Source organism: Notamacropus eugenii, chromosome 3 (assembly GCF_028372415.1).
Source record: "Notamacropus eugenii isolate mMacEug1 chromosome 3, mMacEug1.pri_v2, whole genome shotgun sequence".
In the NCBI taxonomy this organism is placed as follows: domain Eukaryota; kingdom Metazoa; phylum Chordata; class Mammalia; order Diprotodontia; family Macropodidae; genus Notamacropus; species Notamacropus eugenii.
This window is the reverse complement of record NC_092874.1, coordinates 29,822,577-29,835,658: the sequence shown is the minus strand read 5'-3', so window position 1 is coordinate 29,835,658 and position 13,082 is coordinate 29,822,577. Positions and strand designations below refer to the sequence as shown.

The 13,082-nt window shown below is 41.1% G+C and overlaps 1 long non-coding RNA gene across 2 annotated transcripts in view; it reads left to right on the top strand.

The window, feature by feature from the left end:
- The first annotated feature begins 384 nt into the window (after nucleotides 1-384).
- LOC140531104 (uncharacterized) overlaps nucleotides 385-13,082 on the top strand; it is a 28,173-nt gene continuing 15,475 nt past the window's right edge. The window contains exon 1 of one of the 2 annotated variants that reach the window (XR_011976279.1): nucleotides 385-548. This is a non-coding gene — a long non-coding RNA (uncharacterized lncRNA). Of the gene's footprint in view, nucleotides 597-13,082 lie in introns of both variants that reach the window. The other variant, XR_011976278.1, reaches the window with a different exon arrangement.

Here is a 13,082-nt window from a genome sequence, read left to right as displayed (position 1 = left end):
TTCCATTCCCCCTTTCCCTGCTCACATTCCTGCCCTCACTCCTTCCTCATTCCTTTCTTTCATCCTTGAAACTTTGGTTAGGATTGAATTAAATAAATTGCTAAAAGAGTCATGTCCTTTCCTCCTAGGCAGAGAATTCAAATTCTGGTTTGTCGTGGTGAATGAAATCAAGAGCTCATGGAGGCAACAAAGACAGAGAAGAAAGACTTCAAGCAGCAGACTATCTAAAGCATGTCAGGAAGGCAAGGGAAAATCCAACCTGAATTGTCTACCCCTCCCAGGAGATGACTGTTTCAGCACACACCACTGAGGCACACCTCTCTCGCGACCTTCTGGGACAAATCTGGATCTCGACAACCTCCCCTGCCCCACTGGAAGGCAGGTGCAATCAGCATGGGGAAGTGAGCAGCAAGGGTCTTTGAGTTATTAGTCAGAGGCAAAAAGTCCTGCCACCAGGTGGAAGCCAATTAAGGCTTAATGACCAGGAATCAAGATCTGAAATAATAAACAGCTGAGATTCTGAACTGGAAGCAGGGGCAAAGAGGAAGGTAAGAGCAACATTAAAGCCCAGTCCAAACCTTTGGTCAGCTAAAGAGGTAAGACAATGCCAATGCTGGTGGAAGTGGGTATAAGAGCTGGTGTTATACAGGAGACTGAGGAGATTTTAGAGTCAGATGAACAAGATTCCAATCCTGACCAAACTCCTAACTACTGATGGAAATTGAAAGAAGTCATTCAACCTCATCACAACTAATATTTCCTCATCTGTAAAATGTGGAGGCTTGGCCAAGTGATCTCTAAAGTACCCTATAGTTCTGAAATCTATAATCCTTTGATAGGAGGAATCAAATATTATCTAGATTTAAAAAATGCCAGGGGAATGATGGGGGTGACATTCAATGTCATGCCTCCTTTACTGGAGTACAGAGTGTGGAAATGGGAGTTGCATAAACCTGGACTCCAATCCAAACTCATATCCAGACCCTCAGCAAGTCATTAAATTTCTTCTAGCCTCAGTTTCCTCATGTGAAAAAAGAGGAAAGTAACGATGCCTACCTCACAATGCTCTTGTGAAGGTAATACTTTGAAAATCTCATTGTAAACTTCAGTGTGCCATAGCAATGTGATTTGTTATTATTAGCAGCATTGTTATCAGAGGAGAAAGACTCTCAAAGCCCCTTATTTTACAAACGTGAAACAGACCAGAGGTGGAGGGATTTGCCCATGGCCATGAGTAGCCCAGAAGGCTGAGAAGGGGTAGTTCTTGACTCTTGGCCAGGAGGCTCTGCCCTTGCCTTTGGGACCACTCAGAGAATCAGAAGCTGGGGCATCACCTCTTACCATGATGCTTGTGTTCCTCTGGAGTGACTATCATAAGCTGAGAAGGAGAACTTCATTGATTTTTTGTGTGAGGATGTTTGTGCAGCTTTATTGGACTGCTCTGTTGGGCTGGACAGAATAATTCTTGTGATCCGAAAAGGAACCTGATATTAAAATCCATTACTCAGCTGCACAAATGGCCAAAACACGAAAGGTCCCAAAAAGGGCAATGAAAAAGCATTGGGTCATAACTGAAGCATTTGGAATAATGAGTTTAATTTCCCAAATTTTCCATTTTTTTATTAGGCCTAAACCACACTCCTTTTTTTTCCTGCAGTCACAACCTCCATGTTGCCTTACTCTCACAGTTCATAGAATCAGAATCAGGTGAAATATCTCTTAATATCTCTGAGTCAGGGATTCATTAAGATGCCAGCCTTCATTTGTACATTCTTGTACAAATTTGGCAAGAGACAGAACTGCTTTTAGAATCCAGTGCCTAGGATTCTGATGGGAAACACTACTGGATTTGTAGTGTAAGGACATCTGCATTTGAATCCTGGCTCTGTCTATACTACGTGTCCTCAGACAAGACAATTAATTTATCTGGGACTTGATTGACTTCTTGGTAAAAATGGGGGAAGGACTGGACTCAATGATCTTGAAGACACTTTCAGTGGTCCTATCACCAGTGTTCTTTGTTATTTTGTCAGGTTCTATAGCTCCTACAGCTTAGCACAGTGCCTGACACGTAGTAGACACTTAATAAACATTATTTGGATTGAATTATTGAATCATGAAAAAAATTGCAATTATATGCCATGTCTCACAAGTCTTTAGTACAATGTTAAAACTTTAAACTTCACTAAAGCTTGTAGGACATGCTGTATAATGATTTAAGATATTAAGGTATTTTTCTTATGTTTAACATGATTGTACATCAGATTGCTTGTCTCCTGGGGGAGGGAGAAAAATTTGGAACCTCAAATCTTATGAAAATGAATGTTGTAAATTATCTTTGAATGTAATTGGAAAAAATAAAATGCTATGCGCACAAAAAGTGTTTTCTGATAACGCTGGTAGGATGGAGTGACTTCTCATCCCCATGATTACAGATGAGAGTACTACGGCTCTGAACCCAGCTTTCCTGAGGTCTCTTAAACAAATGATGTAATAGCTGTAAAAGCATTCAACAGGGTGATTGGCACATAACAGGTGCTTAATAAGTGCTTATTTTCTTCCTTCTCCCCTTCCTGAATTAGGACTCAGAGACTTGGGACTCAATTTGGGACAGAGATTGGGACTGAAATCTTGCCTCTTTCACTCACTACCTGTATGACTGTGTGCAAGTCACTTAGCCATTCTGGCCTACAGGTATTTTCTTTGTGAATAAGGAAGCTGGATTCAGTGACTTGGTAGGATCTCTCTTAGCTCTATCTTTAGAGGACCCTGGGTAACCTAAGGCTACACCAGCAGAGTTAGCCAAAAAGGTTTGAGGTGGGTTGTCCATCGATTAGCCAAGGAGCAGCCACTCATGATCCATAGATCTTCAGCTTGGACACATGGTGGTTAATTCGTTGGCTACAGTCCCCCGTGTAGATCAGGAGTGAAAGTAAAAAGGTTTATGGATGGTATTGGGGTTTGGAAGATCAATTGGGCACAAATCATGACCTCTTGAAGTGTTGGAGTTTCCACATATGCTTTACTCAACCTGGTTTTCCCAGATCTGATCCCAGACTTATTCTTGCCTGAATAATAAAATACAGGGTTAAGGGAAGTAGAATCTTGGAATTTTCGACGTAGCAGTGACCTTCAGGAACATCTATCCAACACCCTTATTGTAGAGTGGAATAAAACGAGACTGGGAGAGGTCAGTTGACATGTCAACAATCATATCCAGGTCCTGCGGCTCTTAATTAAGTGCTGTTTCCAGTATTTCATGCTACTTCACCCTGATGAGAGTCTCAAAAAATTGTGATCAAGGCAAATAGGGGAATGAATCAAAGAAGCAGAGATTTAAATGTCATGTATATAGTTCAATTCCTTTATTTTGTAGATGAGGAACCTGAAGCAATAGATATGAAGGAAATTACCCAAGATCATACCTTATTCTGGACCAGGCCTAAGGAACCTCCAGGTTGGACAGTTAAACTCCATGAAGTACTCTTAGACCATAATATGTAACAACAAGACAAAAAAATCTAAAAAAATCATTTTTACTAATTAAGAGATGACATGAATTAACTTCTAAGTTAAAAAGGATACAGGATAATACTTACTCAGGAAATCATTATCCACAGATAGCAGGAGCATGTAGGAGTATTCTCTGACCAGTCCCTCTCCACCACCCTAGACTGGATCCCTCATGAACAAATGAAAAGGCATTTATTGAGTTCTTACTTTCTTCCAGGCACCCTACTAAATAAACTGAGGATAACAAATTCAAGGAAGCAAGACAGTCCCTACCCACAAAGAGCTTATATTTTAATGAGGGAAACCAACACATAAAGTGAAACTGGCAGACGGATAAAGGATAGGCTCAGTATTATGGTCTGGAAATGGCCAAGAAGTGACATGGATGATCTAATTCTATCAAGATAAAGCCAAAGCTCATCGATGAGCTCCCAAGGTTCCAGATATTGAGTCTAGTTGTTTCTAATGGGGGGAGGTCAAGGAGGAAGACCAGAGGGAAGACAGCATACTCTGGTGGCCTGGATGTAACATGAAGTCCTAGTTCTAGACAAGAGCAGAGACTAAAGAAGTCAAACTCCTCCCTAACTTCCTTAAAGGATGAGTCTAGTCTCCTTGCTGCTGGAGTTGCTGCCTTGAGTACAAGTGCCAGAGAAACAAAGGAAATGGGGTAGGGGTGAGGAGCAAAAGTAAAAAGAGAGAAAGGGAGGCTCCAGCTGGGAGACCACTACAGCAGTGTGAATGCTCTCTAGTACAATAAATAGATCAACCTTCCTCTCCAGCAAAGCCCCAGCTGTTTAGTCGCCTGGCAGAAAGAAGCCAGTGCAAAGTAAGTAAGTAAGGTCCAATGATGCAAAACAAATCCTGTCCTTACCACACCCAGGCAGTAAGGAAATGGAGAGAGCAGACGTCCCCCAAAGCTAGAGGAGGAAGTAGGACCATCATGGGACTTGGAGCATAATGGGATTATAGGATTTGGAGCCAGAAAGGAATTTACAGATCATCTGGCCTAACACCCCTCATTGTACAAATGAGAAAACTGAATTTCAAAAAGGTGCAGTGACTTATCCAAGGCCACAGTATAGGACCAAGATTTGAACTGTTTCCAAATCAGTGCTTCTATCACAAGAACAAGTTGCTTCTTGATTACAATTTTTAAAAAAAAATTAGATTTCTTGTGACTTCAAAGCTATTTTTTTCCATAATGACCTTGGGAGAAAGGTGAAACCAGTATTATCCCGTAAATCTCAGAGAGACTTGTCCACGAGCATTCAAGTAGTAAGTGTCAGGAGCAGAATTCGAACCTTTGTCTCCCCTGGCTTTTGGCCTGGCACTTTGCCCACCACACAGTGCATCTCCTCCTTTGCAAAAGTGTACTCAAAGCAAGAATGAAAACTCAGTCTGGACCAAGGCAAGACAAAGTGGTGAACTAAGTCAAATGTGTCATTTCGTTTCCCCCTCCTCCCCATGTTCTGTCAGTGACCCCAGGCTGCCTTGGCTGGCCACATTCACAGATGTCCAACTCAGGTCTGGCCTCCATAGACTCTGTCCTTCCAATGGATCCAGATTTACTCTAAATTACATAAAGCTGTGGCTGCAGTTCGGTGAATTACCCTTCTTAGGTTTCCAAAGAAGACTCCTGACCAGCCAAAACCTCCACAGAAGGCATGAACCCTCACTGTTACAATGTCAATCTAAAGTAATGGGAGACATTTTAGGGGTGCTTTGCTGTATTCCTCAAACCATGTTAAGAGAGGGATAGTGAGTCTGGGTTCAGATCCCATCTCTATCACATACTAACTTAGACAAATCACTTCTGTGCTCGGTTTCCTCCTCTGTAAAATAAAGGAATTGCACTAGATGACCACTACAATCCATTCCAACTGTAGAGTTATCCTCCTCTGATGTTTCCAGAGATTTACTCTTGGCCACCATAATCATAACCACTTACCTTTTAGATGGTGAAAGCTAGATCTGGTGGCAACTAGGTGACAGTGTATAGAGAGCTGGACCTAGAGTCAAGAAGACCTGAGTTCAGATTTTACCTCAGATACTTATTAGCTGTGTGACCCTGGACATGTCACTGAATTGCTGTCTGCCTCAGTTTCCCCATCTGTAAAAGGGATAATAATAACTATCTTGCAGTGTTGTGAGTATCAAATGAGATAAGAGTTGTAAAATGCTTAGCAGAGTACTAAGCACGTAGTAAACCCTACATAAACATTAGCCATAATTATTATTATTTTTATCTTAGTATCCTAGGATTTTCCCAAGAGCTATGTAGAGGGACATGAAATACGAAGGCCATTGGTAGATCTGCAGGAAAATGTTCATCCTATTTGCATAGGCAGATCTAAACTGTGCTATCTATTTTCAGGCAATTTCTAGCTTTAAAAGTTTATGACGCCTTTCCGCCAGCTTGTGGATGTAGGGTTTTTTTGTTTTTCCTTCTCATTTTCCTTTCCTTGGTATGCTATCACTGACCCAGATTTCTTAAAGCAAAGAGAATGGAGGCAGGCACAGCCAGAATTCGTATGTGGGTCAGAGAATATGGCTTTATCACACTATAGGTTCAGCAAAAGTGACAGCACTTTGGAAAGCAAAAGTAGATGGTCTCAGGGTCAACATCACTCAGTCAGTCAGCAAACATTTTGGGAGCCCTATGTGCCCAGTACTGCGCTAAGTCCTGGCATTACAAAAAAAAAAAAAAAAGACCAAAACAGTCACTTTAACAAGAGGAAGGAAATTCAATTCCAAGGATTTTTTGGGGGGGCGAGGGGGAACTGTTACATCCACATTTTAGTTTTTCATTTAGCTCTTCAACTTTGCTGTCTGGGTAAGAATGGGACAGAATTTCCCAGGGAAATTTCTCTTTTCTGCATGACCTTTTTCCTTCTGCCTGTCTTGAAAACACCCACGTTCAGATCTCTAGACCAAATTAAATAATTATTGCTATTTCAGGACAGTGTCGCTGTCATCTTTTTTAAAAAAGTGCTATCACTAGAAAAGCTTTCAGCTAAACCCAGGTCCAGGGTGAGAGACAGGACTTCCAGAAAGGTGGGACAAATGCCCGAGGTTGTCAAGCTGCGATAATCTGAATGGACCGGGATTTTGAAAAAAAAAAAAAAAAGCATCCATACGAAAGAGAGACTTTGAAATGGCTCATTTCAGGGCACTCAACCCTTTCATCACCAGAAGCAGAGATTCTAAATACAGCCTTACAATTAATCCAGAATGAGAACCTCTCTCACCAAAAAGAGAAGGAAGATGCCTTGCCTAGTCTAAATGAGCTTGCTCTAATGCATAAGTCCAAATGTTATTGCAGAAGGAACTTGGGTCTCATTTCTTAAATTTACAGCTATATCAACCACAGTTTCATGAGATGTGACATCGATTATTTTTTTAAAGGCCCAAACCCATATGAGGCTATTCAAATAACTGTCAAGCCACTTTCCCCTGAAATAGGAGTGAGTGCCAAAAGGGGCAGGCCATAAATTAGAGAGAGTGTTGTCTCAAGGAGAAGGCATAAATACCAAACAAACTGTTTGATGAACCTGTTGACTGAGAGTCAATTTTTGCCATCCAGGCTAATGGAGAGGAGCAGGAAACAGATCATCCAGAACCAGAGAAAATACAGGAATCACTTTGATTTGCCTTTTGCATCCTGCTGGAGACATGCACTCCATCAAGTCCATGCACAGAAACATGCTTTGACATAAACATACACCCTATTACTTACCTACTTCCTTGATACCTAATTGCAATTTCTTTTCTAGGCAATGTGGCTTAGTGGGTGGAATACTGGAGGTGGAGTTAGGAAGGACTGGATTTGCATTCTGCTCAGATACCAGTTTTCTGATCCTGGGCAAGTCATGTAATATCTTCCAGCCTCACTTTCCTCATTTGTAAAATGAGAAAATAGTATGAGACTTTCAAGATCCTTTCCAGTGCTCAATCTATGATCTATTGACTAAATCCTACTTCAGTTAAATTCTATAACCATTCAGTAAATGCCCATTAACTATGTGGCACTATTTGTGGCCTAGAGATGGCAGGGAGTCATCTTCATGGTAAGGGACCTCCCTAGTCATCTAGTTCAATCAATGGAATCCCCACAGTAACAATAATAAGTGACCATCCAAGACTACCTGAAGACCTCCAAGGAGGAGGCTCTCTACTAGTTCCTGAGGCAGCCCATTCCACCCTAGACAGCTCCACTTTTGTGGAAATGTTTCCCCGATGTCTAGTCTGAATTGGCCACTTACCTGGTTCTGCTCTCTGAGTCCAAGCAGAAGAAATTCTAATCTTCTCTCACATGGTAGCCTTCCAAATATATGAAGACAACTATCCCCCTCCAGTTTTCTCTTCTCCAGGCTAAACACCTCTAGCTCCTTCATCTGATTTTCCTATGCCATGGACTCAAGGCCTATCACCATCCTCAAAGCCTTCCAGCTTGTGTATGTCTTTCTAAAGCAGCGTTCAGAATGAACCATAATACTCCAGATCCAAAGTAATGACTCTAACTTCCACCCACCATTCTGAATTCTGTTCTCTGGGGTCAAATAAAACAAATCGTATCCTCTTTCCCCAGGACAGCCCTCTAAATATGTAAAAATATTTATTATATTACGGAAGTGCTTTGCATTGTTACACATGTATGACCTATATTGAATTGCTTGAAGGTAGGTAGGTAGGGAGGGAGAGAATATGGAACTCAAAGCTTTAAGAATTAATGTTAAAAATTGTTTTAGCATGCAACTGGAAATTAAGCTATATGGGCAATGGAGTATAGAAATCTATTTTGCCCTACAGGAAAATAGAGGGGTAGAGGGTTGGATGAAGGGTAGGTAATAGAAGGGAGGACAGACTGGAGGAACGGGGGGAAGGGTGTGCATGCTGTTCTGGGGTGAGGGGTGGGGAGAGATGGGGAGAAAATTTTGAATTCAAATTCTTGTGGAAGTGAATGTTAAGAACTGAAAAATAAATAAATTATATATCAAAAACATTTATTAATTTGCCTCTAAATTGTGTTTTTTTTCCAGAATAATCTCCCCCATGTCAGGCCTAGAGGCCTGTGTGGGCTACCTGAGTCTTCTTACCTCACCTCCGAGGTCTTCGGCTGGCCATGCCGGATGCACATATGAGAGAAAGGACGTTCCAGAGTCGAACAAGGGTTGAGCTTTATTTCAGGGTCTAGTTACAAGTGCAGGGGGGTCTTCCTTAGGAGGAAGAGGGGGAGATTTCCTAAGGAGGCTAAGATCTTAAGGGATTGGAAGTAGAAGTACAAGCGGGGAGAGAGGGGGAGGGGAGAGAGGAAAGAAGAGAAGCGGAGCCTACTGTCCTCTTGGTTCCTCACGTGCTAAGAGAGCTTTCAGGCTTCCTCAATCCTACTTAACCTTCAGCTGCACAGTTTGCATCTAAATACCGTGCTGTTAGATAACAATAGTGTGCCCAGATCCGGGACGACCTCGAGGGCAGGGAGACTCCACCCATCACGTATCTCCCGGGGAGAGGCGGAAATACCCAAGCTAGCTGAGCTAGCTCAGTCTGACCTTCTCGAATCCCCGCTGTTCATGGAGGGCCTCGTAAGACTCTAAGATTTAGAAGTCCCACTTTTACCCGCCCGAGACCATCCACACGGATTTGAACTTCCAATCCCAACACCCCCAGTTCCTCCAAGGCATCCTTCTATGGCACAGCCACAAGGCCCTTCCTCATTCTGCTTGCTCTTCTTAGCATCCACTTTAGCTTGTCAAAGTATTTTCTAAAATGCCATGTGGAAAACTAGTGGTGAGATGTGGTCTGAGCAGGGCAAGGAACAGTGGGACTTGCACTACTTTCATTTTAGACACAAACGCTGCCTAAAGTCATGGTGTTTTTGGCTGCCAGGTCATTCTCTCACCTTTGCAGTCAAATCAAAGCCTACTTTGTTTCTCACGTGAACTGTTATTGAGCCACCTTTCCTCCATCTTGTACTTTTGCAGTTATTTTTTAAACCTCAGCATAGGACTTTCCATTTATCTCTATTCAATGTAATCTTGCTAGATTTGAGCCTATCAAAATAATGTTTTAGATTTTGATTCTGATATCTCCAGTGGTGTAGCTATTTCTCCCAACTTTGGGTCATTCGCATTTTTTTCTTCTTCTGTTATTGGCAAGATAGTTGAATAGAACAGGGGCAAAGACAGATAGGTAAGTGATAGCTGCAACCAATATGAGGTGAATGGGGCTTTGCCTCTGGGCACCGACATCTAGGGCACACTTGCTCTCCATGAAGATGAAAGTCCCTGGTCTTTGTCTTAAGGTCTCCTTGTTGTTGGTTATCATTATTCCATCTGGCCTGAGCAACAGTCCCATCTAGTTTTTGACCTCCTTATTACCAAAATAGCTCAAATACACTCCCACATATACACCCCCAACAGCATGGCACTGTTTTATTGTTTTTAGCATTAATTGCCAGCCTCAGATCCTTCTACAATATGTCTTTTTTTTACATCATTCTTAAATCTCCACGCTATGCTTTGCTTTTCCCCCCACTATCAGTTACCTACCCTTTCTTCCATCTTCTATATGCATTTTTTTACAATTTGATTTGGTCAATGAGTTCTCTGTGCAGGCATATTGATCTTTTTAGATAGCTCTACTTTTAATAACTCATTAGAAAAACTGGTGTTAGTTTTATCAGAATTTTGTCCTTGAGAAAAATCTCTTCTCTATTGAGCTGACTTTCCCTATAGAATTTTAGACCATAGAATTCCTGCTGTCATTTCTCTGAACTCTTAGAAATCTACTATCACAAGATCCAGGGATCTTGTCTCTAAACTTTTTGATTGTTCACCCCCAACATTATTTTTGACCATACGCTCAATATAGGTATATTTATTTAATGGAAATTATTACATATGTTATTATTGAATCAGTAATGGTGTACATCACAAAACTTATACAAAAGCATGAATTTAAAAGAGGATGAGATAAAGAAATTATTTTTCATCCCAGTGGCAAAAGTGAGCTGCTAGAGTTTATGGAGATGGGAAATGATGTGGCTAGACCTGCACTTTAGGGAAATCACTTGGCAGCTGTGTGGAGGATATGTGGAATGGGGACAGATGAGGCAAGAAAACCAATTAAGAACCTGTTATAATCATTCAGGTTATGATGGTTTAAACCAGAATGGGGGGCATGTGAGTAAAGAAAAGGGAACAAGTTCAAGATATATTGTGGAGACAGAAAAAACTACAGGGATGAGTGAGAGTGAAGAGTTGAGGATGACATGGGTTGATAGACTGGGTGGCTGGAAGGAGAGGGGTACTCAAAGGTAACAGGGAAGTTTGGAAGAGGAGTTGGTCTGGAGGAAGATGATGTAATGAAATCTACCATATGTCTTATAATCCATCTATGTCTACACGTTCTGTGCTATGTATTCTGCCCACCAAAAATGAAAGGGGAACCTTGTGGTGGGAACAGGCAGGACTGTTATTAACTAGCTCAGTGTACAGAGCTAGCCAAAATGTACCTGATGTTTCACAAGGTAATCTATGACCAGGATATATATACTTTTTGGGTGGTAGGCTAAAGATGGCAAGGGAGATGGGTAGTCCTGCACAGCTACTTATGTGGGTGGTTGGGTTGAGATCACTTATAACCATCATGAGAGAACCATGCCAGGGCAAAAAGAGAGTTGGGGATCTTGCATAGTTCTAGGAGGGGGCAGAATGGGATGATGTGATTGTTGGAGACAAACCCCATGATCAAAGGGAGAATGAGATAGCATCAATCTTCTCACTTTCAATTAGTTGATAATACAGCTCTTTGGATTATGCCACAGTTTCAAGAAGGAGATCTGGGTTAGGATTTGGAGATGACTGAGTTGAGGTTCAAGTAAAACTGTGAGGCTTTCCCCTTCTTACCTATCATAAGTTCTAAGATTGAATAGCTACTTATTCCCATAGGTACCTTTATTGACAATGCATTTTTTGCTTATTGTTAATGTAATTTTGCTTCTTAATGGGAAGATCTTTCTCATCCATTAATAGGTTCATGTGACCTGCTTAAGTCACATAGAAACCTGACTCATATGAATCTTAGTCACATGGAACAGGAAGGGATGGAGCAAGGGGGTAGAGCAGGAAGAGGCAGAGCTGGAGCAGAGCTGAGAGGAAATTAGTCTGAGTAGTTGGAATTGAGGGGAAGAGAGAAAGCAGGCAGCTGGCTAGAGTGAGAGAGAGAATTTGTGATTTTGTTTAAGGGAGCCTGTTTGTGATTTGTCTCAGGGAGCTGGCTTGTGGGAAACCTAACAGAGGGAAGACTTGGGGATAGTATTGCCCTCTGCATTGTTATTGTGTATAGATTTCTTTGTTACTATGATGGATTTGGCTTTCTGGTGTCTGAATAAATGTTTTGGTTCTGTCTTTTATGTGGAGAGTCTGCTGTATTTCATAATTCAAAACTATGCTGGTATATTCATGGCTGCCATAGGCTCTGTGAATATCATTTTGGTGCTACAGTATCATTATTTCAACTTGAAAAAATGATTCTTTCTTGTTCATCAGGATAATTCCACCAATAACAGTAGCCTTTGTTACTTTTCCTACCTTTTGAAAAATGAAATTATCATCAAGAATGTATTAGGTGGTATGATTTTATGTATGTGAGAGATTTCCAGTGAATATCTGGGGAATAAAAAGCTACTATTACTACTAAATTATGCCTTTGGGCTACTTTTAGAATCTGCTCCTGAAATCTATCATCTATTTCCTCTTCACTAGGTGATCTATAGTACGCTTCTACTGTAACATCATTTTTGTTTAATCTCTTGATTTAGATTCATTTAAGTACTTTCTTTCAGGAGTCTTCCAGGGTATCTGTCTAGGCCTAGAAGGTCAAGGGGGCTCCTGAATACAATGGCTTGAGATGAACAGAGGTTTTAGTAACATAGTAAGCTCCAAGTTTTGGACAAGATTCCTTAGAATGGTTCCAAGAATGGGTAAGAATCCCTAGGAAACTGACCTCAAGCAGCAAGGCCTCAGGCCCAGGGCAGATGCCTAAAAGTTACTTTCCACATAGAATCTCCAAGTTGGAAAGAAGTTGGCCAACAAGCATTTATTAAGCACTTACTATGTGCCAGACACTGTGGTAGGTGCTGTGGATTAAAAGGGAAGGTATATGCAAAAACTTGGTTCACCCCCTCAAGGATCTTACATTGTAATGGGGCAAGGGAACTTAAAGGTCATTTACTCTGACTTATACAATATCAGAACAAAAATCTCTCCTGCATAATCCTCAATAAACAGGCATCTCGAATTTGTTTGAAGATATCTAGTGAGGGAAAACTCCTCAAATCAATTAACAAGTATTTATTAAGCAGAAACTATAGGTAAGGTAGAGGATTAAGCCCTTGGAAATGCAAGTACAAAGAATGAAACATTCTCTTCTTGCAAAAAGCTTATATTCTAATGGGGGGAAACAGTAAATACGTGTAATACACACACAGGCATACACACACACATATATATACACATACATATACACACACATTTATTAAGAAAGAGAAGATGGAAATCAATAGAGAG